The sequence below is a fragment of the Pristiophorus japonicus genome, chromosome 13 (genome assembly GCF_044704955.1).
Source record: "Pristiophorus japonicus isolate sPriJap1 chromosome 13, sPriJap1.hap1, whole genome shotgun sequence".
NCBI lineage: Eukaryota > Metazoa > Chordata > Chondrichthyes > Pristiophoridae > Pristiophorus > Pristiophorus japonicus.
Window position 1 is genome coordinate 4,591,776 of NC_091989.1, and position 24,023 is coordinate 4,615,798.

A 24,023-nucleotide genomic window follows, 5' to 3' on the forward strand; every position below is an offset into this window, starting at 1 on the left:
TTGTCGTTTGGAGCAGGGTTTGAACTCTGGCCCTTCTGACTCCAAGGCAGGAACACTACCACGGCCACAAGGTAATTGGTATCGAAGTATAGTAAGTTGCAGTGTGTCCTGGTTATTGTAGAGGTGAGCATACAGCTCATAACCTGACCGTGTACGAGGGAGTTGGACATGTCTATAGTTCCGTAGAAATCGAAGACAATTCAGAAGAACATAAGGAGCAGGAATAGGCCATACGGCCCCTCGAGCCTGCTCTGCCATTCAATAAGATCACAGCTGATTTTCCATCTCAACTCCACTTTCTCGCCCGATCTCCATATCCCTTGATTCCAAAAATCTATCGGTCTTGCATATACTCGGGGACTGAGCCTCCAAAGCCCTCTGGGGTAGAGAATTCCAAAGTTTCACAATCTGAGTGAAGAAATTTCTCCTCGTATCCTTCCTAATTGGCCGACCCCTTGTCCTGAGAGCGTGGATCAGGATGTGATCTTGCTATTCCACCTCGCAGCTGTCCCAACGGTTGAACTCTGAGGTACCCTTACATTGTGACGTTTGATCCGAGGAGCTTCAGCTGATCACATGGGCTGACAGTGCAATTTTCTAGTCCTATTATGAACCTTCTCTGGCAATCCAAAGGGAACTGGTAACCAGAAATAAAGTTGTAAATTGCACCTTTCAAACATCCATGTGTGCATTTATTTCTGTACTCCAGTGTGGTGGAATCCACTCTGCAACGGTTACAATTAGACTCACTCTCGATATCAGCACAACTTGTCTTTGCATAATAATACAAAAATAATGAAGTCGTTTCGTGTCACCACGTAAGCAGGTTGCCTTGTTTGACTTAAACAAAATATTTCCCAACGACCCTCCTGCAATCTCCTTCTCGCTTTCCTCTGCTACCTTTTGCTGGACTTGACTGATACCTGTGTCTGTCTGTGTTTATATGATCCCTTGTACACAACATGAGGGAACCTGAGGTGTCCCAACATCATTTAGATGTCGGGTGTTTACTGATTGACTGACAGACTGCAAATAATTTGTTCGCTTGTCCTATCGGGAGCCAACAACAACAACAAAGCCCCGCCTGTTAGCATTGTAACTGGCATCAATACACCTTGCTTTAAAACCCAACTTTTAAAAGTAACTTTTTTCCCCCTCTCAAACCCTGTCTGTGAAAAATGGGCTAAAAATCCCCAAATGTGACAAGTCCCCAATTATTGAAGTTTATGATATAAGTGAATGTAGCGGCATGGACAGAACATTGATTGTCTGACAGGAATTAGCACAAAGGAATGTTGCTTCCACAGGAGAAGGGGTGGATATGGTGTACCCCAGGGGGCTATTGTTCTCCGTGTATATATAGATAATTTGGATCTGAGTAAGGGGAGCACAATCTCAACATTTGCTGATGACCAAGAGTAGAAGGTTTAGCAAAATAAATGGGGAAGATAGAGACAGGTTAGTGGAATGGGCAGGCAAGTGGCCGATGCAATTTAATACGAATGCATGCAAGGTAATGCATATTGGGAGGAAAGAATACACGAAATGGGAGTGAAAAGACAAGGGTATGGATGACTAGAGAGACTTGGAAGTTCAAATACATATTCCTTGAGAGTCCAAGCAGAGGTGGGTAGATGCAGGGAGGATGTTTCCTCTGGCTGGGGAGTCTAGAACCAGGGGTCACAGTCTCGGAATAAGGGGTCGGCCATTTAGGACTGAGATGAGGAGAAACTTCTTCACTCAGAGGGTTGTGAATCTTTGATCGATAGATTTTTGGATATTAAGGGAATCGAGGGATATGGGGATAGTGCAGGAAAGTGGAGTTGAGGTAGAAGATCAGCCATGATCTCATTGAATGGCGGAGCAGGCTCGAGGGGCCGAATGGCCAACTCCTGCTCGGATTTCTTATGTTCTAAGCCATAAAACATGGCCAATAATTTTTTTACGACTACAAGGATAATGAAGTAATGATGGGGAAAAAAAAACATTGGTTAAGTCAGAGATAGACTTCTGGCTGCAATTTTGGGCAACTCATTCTAGAAAGGATATTAAAGCCAAGGAGAGCAAGCAACATAGATTCACCAGGAGAATCCCCGGGATGGGAAGCTAGTTAAGAGCAGAGGCGCGAGCTACAGACTCTCTTTCCACTGGAGACAGAGAAAGATAAGAGGAGAGTAGCACTGGGGTAAGTGTAAACCACAAGGTGATAGGAAGGGACAATATGTATGAATATAAAGGGGCTGCAGGAGGGGTCAAAACTAAAAATCATGGTTTAAAAACTAGTATTAAAACACTCTACCTAAACGCACGCAGCATTCGAAATAAAGTAAATGAGTTGACGGCACAAATCATTACAAATGGGTATGATTTGGTGGCCATTACAGAAATGTGGTTGCAGGGTGGTCAAGACTGGGAATTAAACATACAGGGGTATCTGACGATTCGGAAAGATAGACAAGAAGGGAAAGGAGGTGGGGTAGCTCTGTTAATAAAGGATGATATCAGGGCAGTTGTGAGACGATATTGGCTCGAATGAACAAAATGTTGAATCATTGTGGGTGGACATTAGAGATAGTAAGGGGAAAAAGTCACTGGTGGGCGTAGTTTATAGGCCCCCAAATAATAACTTCACGGTGGGGCGGGCAATAATCAAGGGAATAATGGAGGCATGTGAAAAAGGAACGGCAGTAATCATGGGGGATTTTAACCTACATATCGATTGGGGTAGCCTGGAGGAGGAATTTATAAAATGCATACGGGATTGTTTCTTAGAACAGTATGTTACAGAACCTACAAGGGAGCAAGCTATCTTAGATCTGGTCCTGTGTAATGAGACAGGAATAATAAACGATCTCCTAGTAAAAGATCCTCTTGGAATGAGTGATCACAGTATGGTTGAATTTGTAATACAGATTGAGGGTAAGGAAGTAGTGTCTCAAATGAGCGTACTATGCTTAAACAAAGGGGACTACAGTGGGATGAGGGCAGAGTTGGCTAAAGTAGACTGGAAACACAGACTAAACGGTGGCACAATTGAGGAACAGTGGAGGACTTTTAAGGAGCTCTTTCATAGTGCTCAACAAAAATATATTCCAGTGAAAAAGAAGGGCGGTAAGAGAAGGGATAACCAGCCGTGGATAACCAAGGAAATAAAGGAGAGAATCAAATTAAAAACCAATGCATATAAGGTGGCCAAGGTTAGTGGAAAACTAGAAGATTGGGAACATTTTAAACAGCAAAGAATGACTAAAATAGCAATAAAGAAAGGAAAGATAGATTACGAAAGTAAACTTGCGCAAAACATAAAATCAAATAGTAAAAGCTTTTACCGATATATAAAACGGAAAAGAGTGACTAAAGTAAATGTTGGTCCCTTAGAAGATGAGAAGGGGGATTTAATAATGGGAAATGTGGAAATGGCTGAGACCTTAAACAATTATTTTGCTTCGGTCTTCACAGTGGAAGACACAAAAACCATGCCAAAAATTGCTGGTCACAGGAATGTGGGAAGGGAGGACCTTGAGACAATCACTATCACTAGGGGGGTAGTGCTGGACAGGTTAATGGATCTCAAGGTAGACAAGTCCCCTGGTCCTGATGAAATGCATCCCAGGGTATTAAGAGATGGCGGAAGTTATAGCAGCTGCATTTGTTATAATCTACCAAAATTCTCTGGGCTCTGGGGAGGTACCAGCGGATTGGAAAGCAGCTAATGTAACGCCTCTATTTAAAAAGGGGGGCAGAAAAAAGGCAGGTAACTATAGGCTGGTTAGTTTAACATCTGTAGTGGGGAAAATGCTTGAAGCTATCATTAAGGAAGAAATAGCAGGACATCTAGATAGGAATAGTGCAATCAAGCAGACGCAACATGGATTCATGAAGGGGAAATCATGTTTAACTAATTTACTGGAATTCTTTGAGGATATAACGAGCATGGTGGATAGAGGTGTACCGATGGATGTGGTGTATTTAGATTTCCAAAAGGTATTTGATAAGATGTCACACAATAGGTTACTGCAGAAGATAAAGGTACGCGGAGTCAGAGGAAATGTATTAGCATGGATAGAGAATTGGCTGGCTAACAGAAAGCAGAGAGTCGGGATAAATGGGTCCTTTTCGGGTTGGAAATCGGTGGTTAGTGGTGTGCCACAGGGATCGGTGCTGGGACCACAACTGTTTACAATATACATAGATGACCTGGAAGAGGGGACAGAGTGTAGTGTAACAATATTTGCAGATGACACAAAGGTTAGTGGGAAAGCGGGTTGTGTAGAGGACACAGGCTGCAAAGAGATTTAGAAAGGTTAAGCGAATGGGCTAAGGTTTGGCAGATGGAATACAATGTCGGAAAATGTGAGGTCATCCACCTTGGAAAAAAAAAAGTAAAAGGGAATATTATTTGAATGGGGAGAAATTACAACATGCTGTGGTGCAGAGGGACCTGGGGGTCCTTGTGCATGAATCCCAAAAAGTTAGTTTGCAGGTGCAGCAGGTAATCAGGAAGGCGAATGGAATGTTGGCCTTCATTGCGAGAGGGATGGAGTACAAAAGCAGGGAGGTCCTGCTGCAACTATACAGGGTATTGGTGAGGCCGCACCTGGAGTACTGCGTGCAGTTTTGGTCACCTTACTTAAGGAAGGATATACTGGCTTTGGAGGGGGTACAGAGACGATTCACTAGGCTGATTCCGGAGATGAGGGGGTTACCTTATGATGATAGATTGCGTAGACTGGGTCTTTATTCGTTGGAGTTCAGAAGGATGAGGTGTGATCTTATAGAAACATTTTAAATAATGAAAGGGATAGACAAGATAGAGGCAGAGAGGTTGTTTCCACTGGTCGGGGAGACTAGAACTAGGGGGCACAGCCTCAAAATACGAGGGAGCCAATTTAAAACCGTGTTGAGAAGGAATTTCTTCTCCCAGAGGGTTGTGAATCTGTGGAATTCTCTGCCCAGGGAAGCAGTTGAGGCTAGCTCATTGAATGTATTCAAATCACAGATAGATTTTTAACCAATAAGGGAATTAAGGGTTACGGGGAGCGGGCGGGTAAGTGGAGCTGAGTCCACGGCCAGATCAACCATGATCTTGTTGAATGGCGGAGCAGGCTCGAGGGGCTAGATGGCCTACTCCTGTTCCTAATTCTTATGTTCTTATGATTTAATAGAGGGTTGTAAAATTATTTTAGAGTGTTGCTGGAGAAAGCTTGTAGCCTCTGTTCTGAGGGATCAGTGACTGGGTGTTACCAATTTAAAACAGTCACAGATTGAGTAGAGATATTCGGGGCAATTTGTTTATGCAAAGGATTGTTGGAGCATGGGGTGCTTCGCCACGGGGTGCTTGGGGAAAAGATCACTGCATCTTTTCAGGGAAAATTGGATAAATATTTGAAGGAGTGGAAGATGGGGTTCATATTGGGTCATGGGGTTCATATTGGGTCAGCCTAGCGAAGAGTTGGCACAGACCTGATGGCCTGAACGGCCTCCTTCTACGCTATTAACTTTGATGGTTCAATGATATGCACACCTCATTTCCCCAACCCACAGTTCTGTGGCAACAGTTTTGAAAGGACTCTGTGTTCTTGTGCATCACCGTCATTTTCATGAATGGTAAAAACAAGTTGCACAAGTAAGTTACACAGGTAGTGGGAAGTTACAGCTGTGTCTTTCTGGAAACCATATTCGCTGAAATGAGAATTGCATTTCAGTGCAATTTTTAAAGGGCCTTTAGAATGAAGAGCTATGGTTTGTCCACGTGTGGATTCAAAAAAGGCTTTGCAAGCCAATCTATTTTCTTTACCCGCACATCATAAAACCTCTCGTACTGCTTTGTAACAGAATACGCACGTTTGGGAAGAGCAGGTTTATTTACATGTTGCCTTGCTAGTGTTATCTTGGTTAATTACCTACCAAACCCACAGTCAATGAGACTCGAATACAAATCTGATGCAAATTCAAAGTCGATGTCAACACAACGTTAATTCAGTCGCCACAAGCAACTTGCATTTTCTATAGCATCTTTGGCATAGTAAAACATCCCAAGACGCTGCACAGGAACATTATCGAACAATATTTGTCACCAAGCTGCATTATAGCACATGTGAGCAAAATATTCGCAGAAGAGGTCGGTTTTAAAGAGCTTCTCGTTCCGCTCTGCAACAGAATAAGCATGCTAAAGGGGGAGGGAGAGGTAACAATTGCATGTAACTGCACAGTTTAAGTTTCAAGTATCTGACTAAACGGGCAAAATGATGACACAACCAATTTTATTGTAAAGGACGAAACTGTTCGTATTTAGTTGAGGTTGTTTAAGTCGAAGATTATTTGCACAAACAATTTTTGTTAACTTTTGCAAAGTATTGTTTCAGTCATTGCGTTTAATGCACAACCTATTTTTAATATCCTGGCTGATGAGGTACAGGACGTTATTTATAGCTCCTTTGCTCGTCTCTACAACATGTCCTTCATTGCCTCCCAAAATGTGAATCATTCACAAAAAAGTGAACTAGCATAGAGCCGGTAACAAAGATATGATTGATGCCAACCTGTATTTGCACATCTGAAAATATGTAAGATTCAAATTTCAGTTTTTCAAGGCGGTAAATTTCCTCCCTGACCTCAGTTGTTTTCCTTTGCCAGTTTGGGGCTAATTGTTCCTCTGCAGTGATTGGTACATCCCCCAACTGGCTGCTGCATCATGGGCAAGGCCAGCCAATGAGTGTTGACGGACTATTGAACAGTGGCAGGCACCACAGCCAAGCCCAATCCTGCCTACACCCAATGTCCACAAACACACTGCTCTGGATTTTCTGACTATTTTTCCATAGAAGGAACTTGGTATGATTCACGTTTTTCTTTTAAAGTTACCTTTTTTACGTGTCAGCCGTGGCTCAGTGGATAGCACTCTCGCCTCCAAGTCAGAAAGTTGTGGGTTCCAGTCCCACTTCAGGGACTTGAGCACATAAATCCAGCCTGATACTCCCAGTGCAGTGCTGAGGGAGCGCTGCCCTGTCAGAGGTGCCATCTTTCGGATGAGATGTGAAACCGAGGGGCCGTCTGCGCTCTCAGGTGGGCGTAAAAGATTCCATGGCAAGAAGAGCAGGGGAGTTCTCCCCGGTGTCCTGGGGCCAATATTTATCCTTCAACCAACATCACTAAAACAGATTATCTGGGTCATTATCACATTGCTGTTTGTGGGAGCTTGCTGTGCACAAATTGGCTGCCGTGTTTCCTACATTACAACAGTGACTGCACTTGAAAAAATACTTCATTGGCTGTAAAATGCTTTGGGACGTCCGGTGGTCATGAAAGGCGCTATATAACTGCAAGTCTTTTTTTCTATTTTGCCACAGAAGGATCTTGGTATGATTCACGTTTATAAAAAAAGTTACCTTTTACATTAAATCCAAGCGATTTTAAAATTAGCAGCTAAAAGATGTTCATTGACTGTAGATGGACCAGATTGCACAATTATGCTACTCGCATACCGCTATGTATTGAGAGGATGAGAAACAGTTGACTTTTCGTCGGTTCAGTGAGGCCACATTTTGTCTGTAAGTGGGGCAGCAATGGGGTGAAAACGATTAATCCTGCCGACCTTCTGCCAGAAGTCTGCTCACTACAATATTTGGGTGAACCTCCATTTTAGGCGTCTAGCACTCCCCTGTCCTAAAACAGGCGGAGGCCTCGGAAATGTTTGCAGAGATCATATTGCACAGTTAAGACCGCGACGCTGGTTGCTTCTGCTGCCACCAGTTCCTCAAGCCACCACCAAACCTTGGTCAGGAGGGGGCCATTTCCAGCGGTTCTTAAAAGGGTCCTTGAGCCGCAGTGAGGGACGTCCGGAAACAAGTCTGCCGCTCATCTTTTTTTCTTTTTCTTGTGTGTTTTAAGCCATAAAGTCCCACTCATCCATCACCCCTGTGCTCGCTGACCTATGTTAGCTTCCGGTAAAGCAATACCTCGATTTCAAAATTCTCATCCTTTATTTTCAAATCTTTCCATGGCCTTACCCCTCCATATCTCTGTAACCCATAGTTCAAGATGGCACCATTCATTTTCAGAGTTTCTGGAGATGCACGCTCTGATGGTTAGAAAGAAAGACTTGTATAGCGCCTTTCACAACCTCCTGACGTCCCAAAGCGCTTTACAGCCAATGAAGTACTTTTGGAGTGTAGTCACTGTTGTAATGTGGGAAACGCAGCAGCCAATTTGCGCACAGCAAGCTCTCACAAACAGCAATGTGATAATGACCAGATAATCTGTTTTAGTGATGTTGATTGAGGGATAAATATTGGCCCCAGGACACCAGGGATAACTCCCCTGCTCTTCTTCGAAATAGTGCCATGGGATCTTTTACATCCACCCGAGAGAGCAGACGGGGCCTCGGTTTAACATCTCATCCGAGAGACGGCCCCTCCGACAGTGCGGCACTCCCTCAGCACTGCACTGGAGTGTCAGCCTAGATTTTTGTGCTCAAGTGTCTGGAGTTGGACTTGAACCCACAACTTTCTGACCTGGAGGTGAGAGTGCTGCCCACTGAGCCACAACTGGCACTGTAGCCAATTTATTTGGCAGCCCTACTGGCCAATCACCAGAGAGGAAGAGGATCATGGGTCAGCTGCTAATTTGCTGTCCGGGGGAATAGTGACAACTATTCAATAAGTCAATTCCAACAAAACCTACGGGAGACAAACCTTTAACTAGGCTCAAAGTTGAGGCATAGTCAGTCGGTTTTTACACTAATAGCAAACCAAAAGTGAAAAGTAGCTAGGGTATGGTAGATAGTGGTTCTGTTACTGGACGATTAATCCGGATACGTGAGTTCAAATCCCACCACGGCAGCTGGGGAATTTAAATTCAATTAATTAAATCTGGAATAAAAAGCTAGCATCAGTGATGGTGACCATGGAACTGCCGGATTATCGTAAAAACCCATCTGGCTCACTGATGTCCCTTTAGGGAAGGAAATCTGCCATCCTTACTCAGTCTCGTCTATATGTGACTCTTGAGGGCAATTACGGATGGGCAATAAATGCAGGCCTTGCCAGCGACGCCCACAATGAATTAAAAAAAAAAAGAAGCTGCTTGTAATTTTTTTCAAGTCTGACAATACTATCCTTTGCAGTCACTGGTATTCTGCAAAATAAATCAGCTTCTTGATTTTCTATTGATTTATCCCAGGCACACTGTCTCACCAGAGCGGTCATCAATTTTCTTGAACAGAAGATGGGAGAAATGTTTCTGAAGACACGTGTGAAAGACACAGTTTCCATTTCGTATGAGCATATTGTTACATCCCCCCCAGGTTATGCTATCGTATAAATAGGTATTGGAACAAAGGAGGCTGAGGGGAGACCTTATTGTGGTGTATAAAATTATGAGGGGCCAGGATAGAGTGGATAGGAAGGACCTGTTCCCCTTGGCAGAGGGGTCAACAACCAGGGGGCATAGATTTAAAATAATTGGGAGGTTTAGAGGGGATTTGAGGGGAAATTTCTTCACCCAGAGGGTGGTGGGGTCTGGAACTCACGGCCTGAAAGGGTGGTAGAGGCAGAAACCCTCACCACATTTAAAAAATACTTGGATGTGCACTTGAAGGATCATTGAATATATTTAAGGCGGAGATAGACATATTTTTGAGCGATAAGGAAAAAAAGGGTTATGGGGAGCGGGCGGGGAAGTGGAGCTGAGTCCATGATCAGATCAGCCATGATCTTATTGAATGGCAGAGCAGGCTCAAGGGGCTAAATGGCCAACTCCTCCTATTTCTTATGTTCTTATGTAACCTGCAGGGCTATGGACCGAGAGCTGGAAAGTGGGATTAGGCTGGGTAGCTCTTTGTCGGCCGGCGCGGACACAATGGGCCGAATGGCCTCCTTCTGTGCCGTAAATTTCTATGATTCTATGGTGTGTACGAGTTAACTCCAGAATGTCAGACGCACGAGGTCCACTTGTGGGCGTGGCTAGTGTTTCGGAACAAAAGAGAATATTAATTCAGACCTCAAACTTGTAATAACATCGCTTCCCGCACGGATCGCTGGGCAGCAATCAGGAGCTGTTGTGGCCCCTTCCTGGACTAGGGCGCTGAAGCTCATTTTAATATCCAGATACCTTCCCAAACTGAGATCCACGGACCCCAAACTAATAGGGAGTCAAAGCTGGGACCTTCTGATCTGTAAACAATGACTCGATTTCAAAATTGTCATCCTTGTTTTCAAATCCCTCCATGGTCTCTCCCCTCCCTATCTCTGTAATCTCCTCCAGCACCCACCCCCCAAGATGTCTGCGCTCCTCGAATTCTGCCCTCTTGAGCTGGGCCCCAAGCTCTGGAACTCCCTCCCTAAAACCCTCCGCCTCTCTACCTCTTTTCTCCTTTAAGACCCTCCTGAACACCTACTTCTTTGACCAAGCTTCTGTTCATCTGCCGTAAGTTCTCTCTGGCTCGGTGTCAAGTTTCTTTCTTATTATCCTCCTGTGAAGCGCCTTGGGACATTTTAGTATGTTAAAGGCGCTATATAAATAAACATAGAAACCTAGAAAATAGGTGCAGGAGTAGGCCATTCGGCCCTTCGAGCCTGCACCATCATTCAATAAGATCATGGCTGATCATTCATCTCAGTATCCCTTTCCTGCTTTCTCTCCGTACCCTTTGATCCCTTTAGCCACAAGAGCCACATCTAACTCCCTTTTGAATATACCGAACGAACTGGCCTCAACAACTTTCTGTGGTAGAGAATTCCACAGGTTCACAATTCTGAGTGAAGAAGTTTCTCCTCATCTCGATCCTAAATGGCTTACCCCTTATCCTTAGACTGTGACCCCTGGTTCTGGACTTCCCCAACATCAGGAACATTCTTCCTGCATCTAACCTGTCCAGTCCCGTCAGAATTTTATATGTTTTATATAAGTTTTATACAAGTTATTGTTGTATGATGAAGCTATATGTTGCTTTTAACCAACTGAGGGAGTGGGGTGGGGGAGTTTGAAAATACCTCTTTACATTCTCCCTATCAATTATCTTCCCAAATTGGAAAAACAAAGTATGTCCGTTTTTAACTTCCTTTTCTCTGTTAAGGACTGATTAACGTATTCATTATAGTTAGCTGATTAACTCGCACGGATATGCAATCTCGGAGTTAGCAGGAACTGTCTGGCGATGTAGTTGAGGCCAATTCACTAAATATATTCAAAAGGGAGTTAGATGAAGTCCTTACTACTCGGGGGATCAAGGGGTATGGCGAGAAAGCAGGAATGGGGTACTGAAGTTTCATGTTCAGCCATGAACTCATTGAATGGCGGTGCAGGCTAGAAGGGCTGAATGGCCTGCTCCTGCACCTATTTTCTATGTTTCTATGATGTGGAGCCGAGGGATATTTTCCTCCGGTATTGCCCAGTGAGCCGAATGGTGGGTTGACCAAGGGACGGGCCGACAGTTTATGGCGATTTCTGTGAGCAAGGCTGAATCGTAGAGGACATCATGCGTATAGTAGTTTGACCAGGGATAACATTATAAAAGGGCGGTTTTTCAAAATGGGTCCGTATGGGGTCCGTACGGGGTGTGTACGGACCCGGGAAGGCATCACAAAAGCCGGTTTTCGGCGCGCAATACACTTGCAGCAAAAGCCGGCTTTTCCGATATGTCAAGTTCTGGCTTGACAGATCACACGCACCCCGCAGCCAGGACATTCGCGCCGATGAGATTGCGCTATCTGCCCGTCTCTTGCCCAGCGAATGTCCTTAAAACTCTTGCGCCTGGTAAAAGCAGGCACATAGCCTACTTTTACCAGCATAAGAGTTTTAAAACATATAAAAAAAACATATAAAAATAAAATTTAAAACTACATTTTTCTGCTTAAAAACCCTGCCCACTGAGGTAAGTTTATTTTAAACCCTAATTACAAAACTTTTTTTTTTTAAATCGGAAAAATATTTTTTTTCTAACATTAATTAACTTTAATTTCAATTAATGTTAACTGTGATTTCTTTTTTTTCCCCCTATTTTTTTTTAAAATTTGTGTTTTGGTGTTTGGGGATGGGGGGTTCTCATTCCTAACCTCAAGTCATAAGAACATAAGAATTAGGAACAGGAGTAGGCCATCTAGCCCCTCGAGCCTGCTCCGCCATTCAACAAGATCATGGCTGATCTGGCCGTGGACTCAGCTCCACTTACCCGCCCGCTCCCCATAACCCTTAATTCCCTTATTGGTTAAAAATCTATCTATCTGTGATTTGAATACATTCAATGAGCTAGCCTCAACTGCTTCCTTGGGCAGAGAATTCCACAGATTCACAACCCTCTGGGAGAAGAAATTCCTTCTCAACTCGATTTTAAATTGGCTCCTTGTATTTTGAGGCTGTGCCCCCTAGTTCTAGTCTCCCCGACCAGTGGAAACAACCTCTCTGCCTCTATCTTGTCTGTCCCTTTCATTATTTTAAATGTTTCTATAAGATCACCCCTCATCCTTCCGAACTCCAACGAGTAAAGACCCAGTCTACTCAATCTATCATCATAAGGTAACCCCCTCATCTCCGGAATCAGCCTCGTGAATCGTCTCTGTACCCCCTCCAAAGCTCGTATATCCTTCCTTAAGTAAGGTGACCAAAACTGCACGCAGTACTCCAGGTTGCGGCCTCACCAATACCCTATACAGTTGCAGCAGGACCTCCCTGCTTTTGTACTCCATCCCTCTCGCAATGAAGGCCAACATTCCATTCGCCTTCCTGATTACGTGCTGCACCTGCAAACTAACTTTTTGGGATTCATGCACAAGGACCCCCAGGTCCCTCTGCACCACAGCATGTTGTAATTTCTCCCCATTCAAATAATATTCCCTTTTACTGTGTTTTTTTCCAAGGTGGATGACCTCACATTTTCCGACATTGTATTCCATCAGCCAAACCTTAGCCCATTCGCTTAACCTATCTAAATCTCTTTGCAGCCTCTCTGTGTCCTCTACACAACCTGCTTTCCCACTAATCTTTGTGTCATCTGCAAATTTTGTTACACTACACTCTGTCCCCTCTTCCAGGTCATCTATGTATATTGTAAACAGTTGTGGTCCCAGCACCGATCCCTGTGGCACACCACTAACCACCGATTTCCAACCCGAAAAGGACCCATTTATCCCGACTCTCTGCTTTCTGTTAGCCAGCCAATTCTCTATCCATGCTAATACATTTCCTCTGACTCCGCATACCTTTATCACCAATGCTGTCTCCAAGATCCTGCAAATCCCCTGGGAAGACAGACACACCATCAGTGTTCTCGATCCGGCCAACATCCCCAGCATTGAAGCACTGACCACACCCGACCAGCTCTGCTGGGCGGGCCACATTGTTCGCATGCCTGACACAAGACTCCCAAAGCAAGCGCTCTACTGGGAACTTCTACACGGCAAACGAGCCAAAGGTGGGCAGAAGGACCGTTTCAAGGACACCCTCAAAGCCTCCCTAATAAAGTGCAACATCCCCACTGACACCTGGGAATCCCTGGCCAAAGACCACCCTAAGTGGAGGTAGAGCATCCGGGAGGGCGCTGAGCACCTCGAGTCTCGTCGCCGAGAGCATGCAGAAACCAAGCGCAGGCAGCGGAAGGAGCGTGCGGCAAACCAGACTCCCCACCCACCCTTTCCTTCAACCACTGTCTGTCCCACCTGTGACAGAGACTGTAATTCCCGTATTGGACTGTTCTGTCACCTGAGAACTCACTTTTAGAGTGGGAGCAAGTCTTCCTCGATTCCGAGGGATGCCTGTGATGATGATTCTCATTCATAACAGTGAGAACTGCTACTTACGGAGTTCCCATTATTATGAATGAGAATACTTTACCTTGATTGGCTGTCCAGTGTCATGTGACTCCGGCTTTTCCCTGCACATCGCCAAGACGTGAACGCGCTCCGATGCGCGGGGAGAGGAGGCCTCCGACCGGGATCACCGGAGGGCGCAGGAGCAAAAGGTCTGTACGGACCTTTTTCCCTATTTTTTGGCGGGCGCCCGCGGGAAGCCCAGCCCCGGGATTTCAGGCCCAATATCTTTCGAGCTTCTCTAACAAAGATATTGGTACTGTTCTGTTTTCAGCCGATTGCTGCTTAGATTTCCTGCCAGCGTTCATTAAAGTGGCTGCGCGGCATTTCGGTGGCTGGCCCTTGAACAAACGCCCTCTCCTAACTGCTCGATGAAAGTGGTGTCTGTTTTAGCGCCTCCGGGCAAGCTGAAGGTAAGATGATCAACAATTATAACCAAAAACCAGACTTTGAAATAGGTGTGTGGTGTTCACACAGCTCCTATTTAGCATCTGTTTTCACCAAAACAACCCCCTCACTTTTCGTTCTGTCATTATTTTGCAGTGACGTCTGGTGCTGCAGAAAATGTTTGCTCGACATTTTGGTTACGTGTTCCACCTTTTGAAATGGTGTCTTAATATCACATGGTTCCTGTTGTGCTGAATTTGCCCTGTTTATACAGTAGGGTGGTTCAGCGACATCTCAACAATGGTGAGAATTGTGCACGCACAGTTGCTCCAAAGTTGTATTTGCTCTTTACTTTTCTCGCTACACACCTTCCTCACGGGCCGGGGGCAGAAATAAACCATTTCCCGCTGTTGTTTCTCTGGGTGGAAGACGCAATTCTGCAGCGATTAATGAGATTGGGAGGCGTGCGTTTACCTTTTGTTGCTGTGGAATATATATACACCATCTCCGCAAACCTGCTGCACTCTGGGGATACTGGTCTCTCTCTGGGCTAAATATTCATTAAGCTGCAATGTTTGGCTGCCCTGTGTGGCCTCCTCCCTCTCCTCATTGCAGGAGTGCAGAGATCTGCTTTTGATTATGATTGATGTAACAAGACAAACTGAGGGAGAGATATTATTTTGCCAGAGACAATAGACAGGCAGGATGGGGTGCAACTGAGGAAATTGTGTTTTTGGTGCCATGGTTGTGATTAATAATGGTTATTAAGTTTTTCCTCATGTCGTCTCTGGTTCTTTTAAGGTAGGAGGAAAAACTTACTTACGTAACGAGTGGTTAGGATGTGGGATGCGCTGCCTGATAAAAGCATAGAAATTTACAGCGCAGAAGGAGGCCATTCCGGCCCATCGTGTCCGCACCGGCCGACAAAGAGCCGCACGGCCCTCGGTCAGCAGCCCTGAAGGTTACATATAAATCTATGAACAATGACAGACAAGTAAAGAGCATCCGGCCCAACCAGTCCGCCTCACACAACTGTGACACCCCATGCACCGAAACATTCTACACTCCACCCCAACCGGAGCCATGTGATCTCCTGGGAGAAGCAAAAAAAATAGATAAAAATCCAGGCCAATTGGGGGAAAACAAATCTGGGAAAATTCCTCACCAAACCATCCAGGCGATCAAAACGAGTCTAGGAGATCACTCTGGCCGTATTCGATTCCCTGAAGTACTTACCATCGTGTCTGCGCCAACCAACAAGAGGTTATCCAGTCTAATCCCACTTACCAGCTCTAGGTCCGTAACCCTGCAGGTTACGGCACTTCAAGTGCCCATTCAAGTACCCTTTAAATGTGGTGAGGGTTTCTGCATCCACCACCCTTCCAGGCAGTGAGTTCCAGATCCCCACAACCCTCTGCGTGAAGAAGCTTCCCCTTAAATCCCCTCTGAACCTTCCACCAACCACCCTAAATCTTTGACCCCTCCACTAATGGCTATCCACTATATCCATGTACCTCAATATTTTGTACACCTCAATGAGGTCTGCCCTCAGCCTCCTCTGTTTCAATGAGAACAAACCCAGCCTATCCAATCTGTCCTCATAGCTAAGATTCTCCATTCCAGGCAGCATCCTCGTAAATCTCCTCTGCGGCCTCTCCAGTGCAATCACGTCCTTCCTATAATATGGTGACCAGAACTGCACGCAGTACTCCAGCTGTGGCCTAACCAGAATATTAAACAATTTAAGCATAATCTCCCTGCTCTTATATTCTATGCCTCGGCCAATAAAGGCAAGCATTCCGTATGCCTTATTAACCACCTTATCCACCTGGCCGGCTACTTCCAGGGATCTGTGGACAGGCATTCCAAGGTCCCTTTGTTCATCTACACTATTAAGTGGCCTACCGCTTAATGTGTATACCCTTTCCTTATTAGCCCTCCCCAAGTGCATCACCTCACACTTCTCTAAATTAAATTCCATTTGCCTCTGTTCTGCCCACCTGACCAGTAGATTGATATCCCCCTGCAGTCCATGACTAGGGCGGTGGATACAGATTCAATAATAGCCTTCTAAAGGGAATTGGATAAATATGGTTACGGTAGCATTGTGGTTATGTTACTGGGCTAGTAACTGTGAGACATGAGTTCAAATCCCACCACGGCAGCTGGGGAATTTAAATTCAATGAATTAAATACATCTGGAATAAAAAGTGACCATCAGTAATGGTGACCATGAAACTATCAGATTTTTATATAAAATCCCCCGGGTTCACTAATGTCCTTCCTTTAGGGAAGGAAACCTGCCGCCCTTACCCAGTCTGGCCGATATGTGACTCCAGACTCTCAGCAATGTGGTTGACTCTTAACTGCCCTCTGGAATGGCCCAGCGAGACACTCAGTTGTATTAGGCGGCTCACCATCACCTTCTCGAGGGTAATTAAGTGTTGGGCAATAAATGCCGGCCTTGCCAGCGACGTCCACATCCTGTGAATGAATAAAAAAGATTGCAGGGGTATGGGGAAAGAGCGGGGGAGTGGGACTGACTGGATTGCTCTTTGAAAGTGCCGGTGCAGACTCGATGGGCTGAATGGCCTCCTCCTGTGCCGTACTATTCTATGTTGAGGCGACGTCAGGTTTTCAACATTGTTTAGTTTCAGAGAAAGTTACATTTCTATTAAATTTAAGAGGTAGGAAAGGCTTCAAAAAGATTTCGAGTAGCACAAACAGATTTTAAAATATTGCCTCTATCTCTCAAACTTCTCAATCCATTCATGCAATGAATTCCTTCGGGCTGCAGTGACTATAAACAAACACAGCAGCCATTTTGCGCACAGCAAGCTCCCACAAACAGCAATGTGATATTGACGCCAATAATCTGTTTTGATTATGTTGATTGAGGGATAAATATTGGCCCAGGACAGCGGGGATAACTCCCCAGCTCCTCTTCGAAATAGTGCTGTGGGATCTTTTACGTCCACCTGAGCGAGCAGACGGGGCCTCGGTTTAAAGTCTTCCAGCTCAGTTACAGTGGGGGAATTGGAGCAACTCGGAGGTTCTGCCCCCTCCAGGGTCTCGTTAAACAATGCCTGCTTTGCACATTAATTAAACAGCTAATATTCATTAGGCCAGGGTTTCGCACTGTCGTTGGACATCGTAAAAACATCCCGACCATCCAATAATGTACCAACACGGTGTATTTTCCCAGTTAAAGGCTGTTGACTATGAAGCGATTGCCTGCTCTCCTGGGGGCTGAGGGGTTTATCTAGTGGCGCTTGAGCCATACACAGCAGGAAGGTTTCGTGGAGTTAGCTGCTCAGCCGAGAGGACATAGGGGCATGACCATTGGTCTTGCTGCCACTGGGCGAGGGTGGGGAGCAATATTGGCCAAATGTGCCGATTCCCATTGTTAACCAGCGGCAAGTGTGAGGTCATGCACTTTGGCAGAAAAAAAATCAAAGAGCAAGTTATTATTTAAATGGGGAAAGATTGCAAAGTGCCGTAGTACAGTGGGACCTGGGGGTACTTGTGCATGAAACACGAAAGGTTAGTATGCAGGTACAGCAAGTGATCAGGAAGGCCAATGGTATCTTGGCCTTTATTGCAAGGGGGATGGAGTATAAAAGCAGGGAAGTCTTGCTACAGTTATACAGGGTATTGGTGAGGCCACACCTGGAATACTGCGTACAGTTTTGGTTTCCATATTTAAGAAAGGATATACTTGCTTTGGAGACAGTTCAGAGAAGGTTCACGAGGTTGATTCTGGAGATGAGAGGGTTAACTTATGAGGAAAGGTTGAGTAGGTTGGGCCTCTACTCATTGGAATTCAGAAGAATGAGAGGTGATTTTATCAAAATGTATAAGATTATGAGGGGGCTTGACAAGGTGGATGCAGAGAGGATGTTTCCACTGATAGGGGAGACTAGAACTAGTCTCCATAATCTTAAAATAATGGGCTGCCCATTTAAAACTGAGATGAGGAGGAATTTCTTCTCTGAGGGTTGTACATCTGTGGAATTTGCTGCCTCAGAGCTGTGGAAGCTGGGTCATTGAATATATTTAAGACTGAAATAGACAGTTTCTTAACCGATAAGGGAGTAAAGTGTTATGGGAAGCGGGCAGGGAGGTGGACCTGAGTCCATGATCGGATCAGCCATGATCGTATTAAATGGTGGAGCAGGCTCGAGGGGCCTTATGACCTACTCCTGCTCCTATTTCTTATGTTCTTATTGACTCTTGCTGGATGCCCCCATGTACGGATGGCAAGGGAGGAGATGATTGAGCTGGGCTGTGAATTTACCTGCCAACAGGTTGAGCTCGTGCGGAGCATGAACACCAGCACACACCATAGTTTTTTCGGACAGTGGTGGCGGTGTCAGCCGTGGCTCGGTGGGTCGCACCCTCGCCTCTGAGTCAGAAGGTTGTGGGTTCAAGTCCCACTCCAGAGACTTGAGCACAAAAATCTAGGCTGACGCTCCCACTGCAGTGCTGAGGGAGTGCCGCACTGTCGGAGGTGCCTGTCTTTTGGATGAGACATCGGCTGTAAAGCGCTTTGGGACGTCCGGTGGTCGTGAAAGGCGCTATATAAATGCAAGTTCTTTTCTTTGTTGAGCCGAGGCCCAGCAGAATTGCCTGGCCCCCGAGCGTTGGGGAGGTAATTCTGAATGTAGTGCCTGTGATTGATTGCAACATACAGGATCTTTATTCAGGCCTTTATGTGAATCCATCTGTTTGCATGCTTGATGACCGCGTGTAGTCGGGGCCAGAAGGAAGGAGACCGGCTGAGGGTCTGGAAGATGTCGCCGTTTGAAGCCGTAATATAGAAAACGATCTCTGATAAGAGAGGCTCAAAAAGAGACAATTAGGGAGCCGACAGACAGGCAAGCTACATGATGGATTACAAATAAATTGTGGAATGGAACACGGTCATTATTTCTGGGGATTTTCCAATAGAGATCACACTGCCGTATTGCTTATATCGCCAAGGTAATGAGCTGATTGGGATGATGCACAGAACCATCTCTGACTGACAACTGTGCAGTCAATAATTCTAGTGAAAAGACAGATGGGTTTATATTCAGCCCAATTCTCGGGCAAATGCAAGCTTCTAAAATATTGGAATACATTTGCAACCGGATTAAAAGGCTAACGGATATCCTCGGAGTGGATTTTACACACTTCTGCCAGAGCCAAGTTTCAATAGGGCCATTTGATTGCCTAAAGTAATTAGCTTACAATGTTTCTAATATAAAATAGTAATACATTTGAACATCTAATTTCATAAATAGAATGAAGGAAGACAAAGTAGCGATGCAAGCAATATAAAAAAGTCTTGCTTTCGCAAATACTGCTGCTAGTTTTCCACAGGCAATCACTGTTGAAGCGTGTAATTATGTTACATTTTATACCAACCAATGTCCTACCTTTTTATTGCAACAATATCAACAACAACTTATATTTATATAGCGTTTTAAGGTAGTAAAACGTCCCAAGGTGCTTCACAGGAGCGTTATCAAACAAAATTTGACACCGAGCCACATAAGGAGATATTAGGATATATAACCAAAACCTTGGTCTCGGGTACATTTTAAGGAGGGGAGAGGTTTAGGGAGGGAGTTCCAGAGCTTGAGGCCCAGGCAGCTGAAGGCACGGCCACCGATGGTGGAGCGATTGAACTCGGGGATGCGAAAGAGGGTAGAATTGGAGGAATGCAGATATCTCGGAGGGTTGTAGTACTGGAGATTAGAGATAGTGAGGGGCGAGGCTGTGGATGGATTTGAAGACAAGGGTGAGAATTTTAAAATCGCACAACATAACTCCTTAAAGCAATGATTATTTTGTCTTTACAATAAAAGTGCAGAGATATGTCAACACTCTATCAGACAGTTTTATCTCTCTCTCTCTCTCTCTCTCTCTCTCTCTCTCTCCTCAAATAAACATGTCTATGTTTTGTTTTGTTTGTGCATTGGATGATTATGCTGGGAAATGATCAAATCTGACCAATCGGGCCAGGGGTGTCCTCTGTTCCCATTTGCTTGTTACGCGAGGTTTTTGTGTTCATAATTGCTTAATATTTCTGCTTCTATGGACACACCTTTATATAATGTATTTATTATGTGAAAGTTGCCCCATTGTCAGCTGTGGCTCAGGTGGGTCGCCTCTGAGTCAGAAGGTTGTGGAACACAAATCTAGGCTGACACTCCCAGAGCAGTGCCGCACTGTCGGAGGGGCAGTGCTGAGGGAGCGGCGCACTGTCGGAGGGGCAGTGCTGAGGGAGCGCCGCACTGTCGGAGGGGCAGTGCTGAGGGAGCCCCGCACTGTCGGAGGGGCAGTGCTGAGGGAGCGCCGCACTGTCGGAGGGGCAGTGCTGAGGGAGCGCCGCACTGTCGGAGGGGCAGTGCTGAGGGAGCGCCGCACTGTCGGAGGGGCACTGCTGAGGGAGCGCCGCACTGTCGGAGGGGCACTGCTGAGGGAGCGCCGCACTGTCGGAGGGGCAGTGCTGAGGGAGCGCCGCACTGTCGGAGGGGCAGTGCTGAGGGAGCACGCACTGTCGGAGGTGCCGTCTTTCGGATGAGATGTTAAACCGAAGCCCTGTCTGCTCTCTCGGATGGAGGTAAAAGATCCCAGGGCAGTATTTTGAAGAATAGTAGGGGAGTTTTCCCCAGTGTCCTGACCAATACTTATCTCTCAATCAACATCACTTTTTTTAAAAAAAAAGCAGATTATCTGATTATGCTGTGTGTGGGAGTTTGCTGTGTGCAAATTGACTACCGTGTTTCCCACATTACAACAGTGACTACACTCCAAAAAATTGCTTGTAAACGCTTAGGGACATCCTGAGGTCATGAGAGGTACTATATAAATGCAAGTCTGTCTTTTCGTTTACACCTTACGGGAATTTGTCTTGTTTGCTCCCTGATCATGTTTGAAAGTTTCCAGTTGTTTGTCCGCTACCTTTATCTTCCAGTTTTTCTTTTCCAATCCAACACCACTAGGTCCCTTTGTTTGTTTATCTCCTTAAGCACCCTTTATATTTGCCTGTTTCCTCTCATTTTCAGCTTTTATATTGCGTCTAATCCTGTCATGGTTACTGATTCCGAGATGTTCTATCCTTACGTTAGCTACTTGCTTCCCTTCATCTGCAAACATCCTTCTTGTATCTGTGAATGATTTTCTAATCTTAAGAAATGTGCGGCATCTGTTTACACTGAGTTCCCACTATAATCAGGCATGTCCGGGTGATAAATGTTTCTTTACACAAAGCGGGTGCTGAGATGAATGGATAACTCTCGTCTTCTTTCCCGACCAGATCTGGGTAAAATGTCTGATTCATTCATCTGCAGAAGTGTAAAACAGGGAGGGGGATTTAATTCTCTTCACTTGGTGCAAACTGGGCAGGTGTGCAGTTAAAATGAAGTGGATGAAATCACCCACCCAGTACCCACGCCCAGCCAATTTTAAAATGGGCATATGAGCCTCATACCTGTATGCAAATCAGGAGACCTGTTCTGTTGATGGGACCCCTGACGCCATAGAATGGTTACAGCACAGAAGGAGGCCATCCGGCCCATCGAGCCCGTGCCGGCTCTCTGCAAGAGCACCTCGGCCAGTCCTACTTCCCCGTAGCCCTGCACATTATTTTTCTTCAGGTACCTTATCATAAATAGCGGCATAGAGTACAAAAACAAGGAAGTTACGATGAACAACTGGAGCATTGTGTCCAATTCTGGGCACCACACTTTAGGAAGGATGTGAAGGCCTTAGAGAGGGAGCAGAAAAGATTGACGAGACTGGTTCCAGGGATGAGGGACTTCAGTGACGCGGATAGACTGGAGAAGCTGGGGTTGTTCTCCTTGGAGCAGAGAAGGTTGAGAGGAGATTTGATCGAGGTGTTCACAATCATGAGGAGTCTGGACAGAGTAGATCGAGAGAAACTGTTCCCATTGGTGGAAGGGTTGAGAATCAGAGGACACAGATTTAAGGCGATTGGCAGAAGGTCCAAAGGCGACATGAGGGAAAACGTTTTTTCGCAGCGAGTGGTTAGGATCTGGAATGCGCTGCCTGAGAGGGTGGTGGAGGCAGACTCAATCGTGGCTTTCAAAAGGGAATCTTGAGCCGGCACCCACAGATGTTACCTGGACAGCGACAACCAGGCCCGCCAATCGATTGGGTCTTTCCTGATAAGTTTAAAACTTTCCTTGTGGCGCAAGGCGTAGCAGCAGGGCTCTGCTGACCACCTAAGGACCCCCGTACCTCCACGCCCCCCCCTCCCCCCCAACGCACTCACCGAGGGTCTGGTGAGATGCTCGGCTTCTTGCCATTGGGCCCTCCCCACCCCCACCCCGCTGCCAATCCTGATCGGCCCAACCATTCGCCAGGCCGCATCCCCAACCAGGACTTAATCTATGAAACTACCTGATGTTGTAAAAACCCATCGGGTTCACTGATGTCCTTCAGGGAAGGAAATCTGCCGCCCTTACCCGGTCTGGTCGATATGTGACTCCAGACCCACAGCAATGTGGTTCACTCTTAACTGCCCTCTGGAATGGCGGCTCACCACCACCTTCTCGAGGGGCAATTGGGGATGGGCAATAAATGCCGGCCTTGCCAGCGACACCCACATCCCGTGAACAATTTTTTTTTTAAACTGGCAGGAAAGTAATCTTTCAGGAATTGTTTCGGACATGAAGCAATAGCATGGGAATCATTTCTTTCTCTTCAAATCATTCATTCCTGGGATGTGGGCCTCGCTGGCAAGGCCGGCATTTATTGCCCATCCCTAATTGCCCCTTGAGCAGGTGGTGGTGAGCCGCCGCCTTGAACCGCTGCAGTCCGTGTGGTGAAGGTGCTCCCACAGTGCTGTTAGGAAGGGAGTTCCAGGATTGTGACCCAGCGACGATGAAGGAACGGCCGATATATTTCCCAGTCAGGATGGTGTGTGACTGGGAGGGGAACGTGGAGGTGGTGGTGTTCCCATGCACCTGCTGCCCTTGTCCTTCTAGGTGGTAGAGGTCGTGGGTTTGGGAGGTGCTGCCGAAGAAGCCTTGGCGAGTTGCTGCAGTGCATCTTGTAGATGGTACACAACCATCTTCCTTTGTGCTAGGTATGACTGCCCTCAGGGAGAGTTTTCCCCCTGATTCTCATTGATCAGTTTTACTACATGATAGAATAACATGGTTTGTGTTTTTTTTTAGTTGAGCATTGAAGAAACTCTTGTTAAGATAATATGTATACCCACAAGTATTTGGTGCGCCGGTGGTGGAGGGAGTGAATGTTGAAGGTGGTGGATGGGGAGCCAATCAAGCGGCTGCTTTGTCCTGGATGGTGTCGAGCTTCTCGAGTGTTGTTGGAGCTGCACTCACCCAGGCAAGTGGCGAGTATTCCATCACACTCCTGACTTGTGCCTTGTAGATGGTGGAAAGGTTTTGGGGAGTCAGGAGCTGAGACACTCGCCGCAGAATACCCAGCCTCTGACCCGCTCTTGTAGCCACAGTATTTATGTGGCTGGTCCAGTTAAGTTTCTGGTCAATGGTGACCCCCAGGATGTTGATGGTGGGGCATTCGGTGATGGTAATGCTGTTGAATGTCAAGGGACGGGGGTTAGACTCTCACTTGTTGGAGATGGTCATTGCCTGGCACTTGTGTGGCGCGAATGTTACTTGCCACTTATCAGCTCAAGCCTGAAACCCGTCCAGATCTTGCTGCATGTGGGCACGGACTGCTCCATTGTCTGAGGAGTTGTGAATGGAACTGAACACTCTGCAGTCATCAGCGAACATCCCCACTTCTGACCTTATGATGGAGGGAAGGTCAGTGATGAAGCAGCTGAAGATGGTT

General features: G+C 46.0%; 1 protein-coding gene across 3 annotated transcripts in view; it reads left to right on the top strand.

Moving 5' to 3' along the window:
* The window catches only part of fam107b (family with sequence similarity 107 member B), a 170,004-nt gene that overhangs the window by 107,418 nt on the left and 38,563 nt on the right, over positions 1 to 24,023 (top strand). Inside the window, exon 2 of one of the 3 annotated variants that reach the window (XM_070897080.1) lies at positions 14,077 to 14,215. The exons of the other annotated variants lie outside the window; for them this stretch is intronic. The gene's annotated coding sequence lies outside the window, so the exon portion shown is untranslated. The remainder of the gene's footprint in view (positions 1 to 14,076; positions 14,216 to 24,023) is intronic. 3 annotated transcript variants of the gene reach the window in all.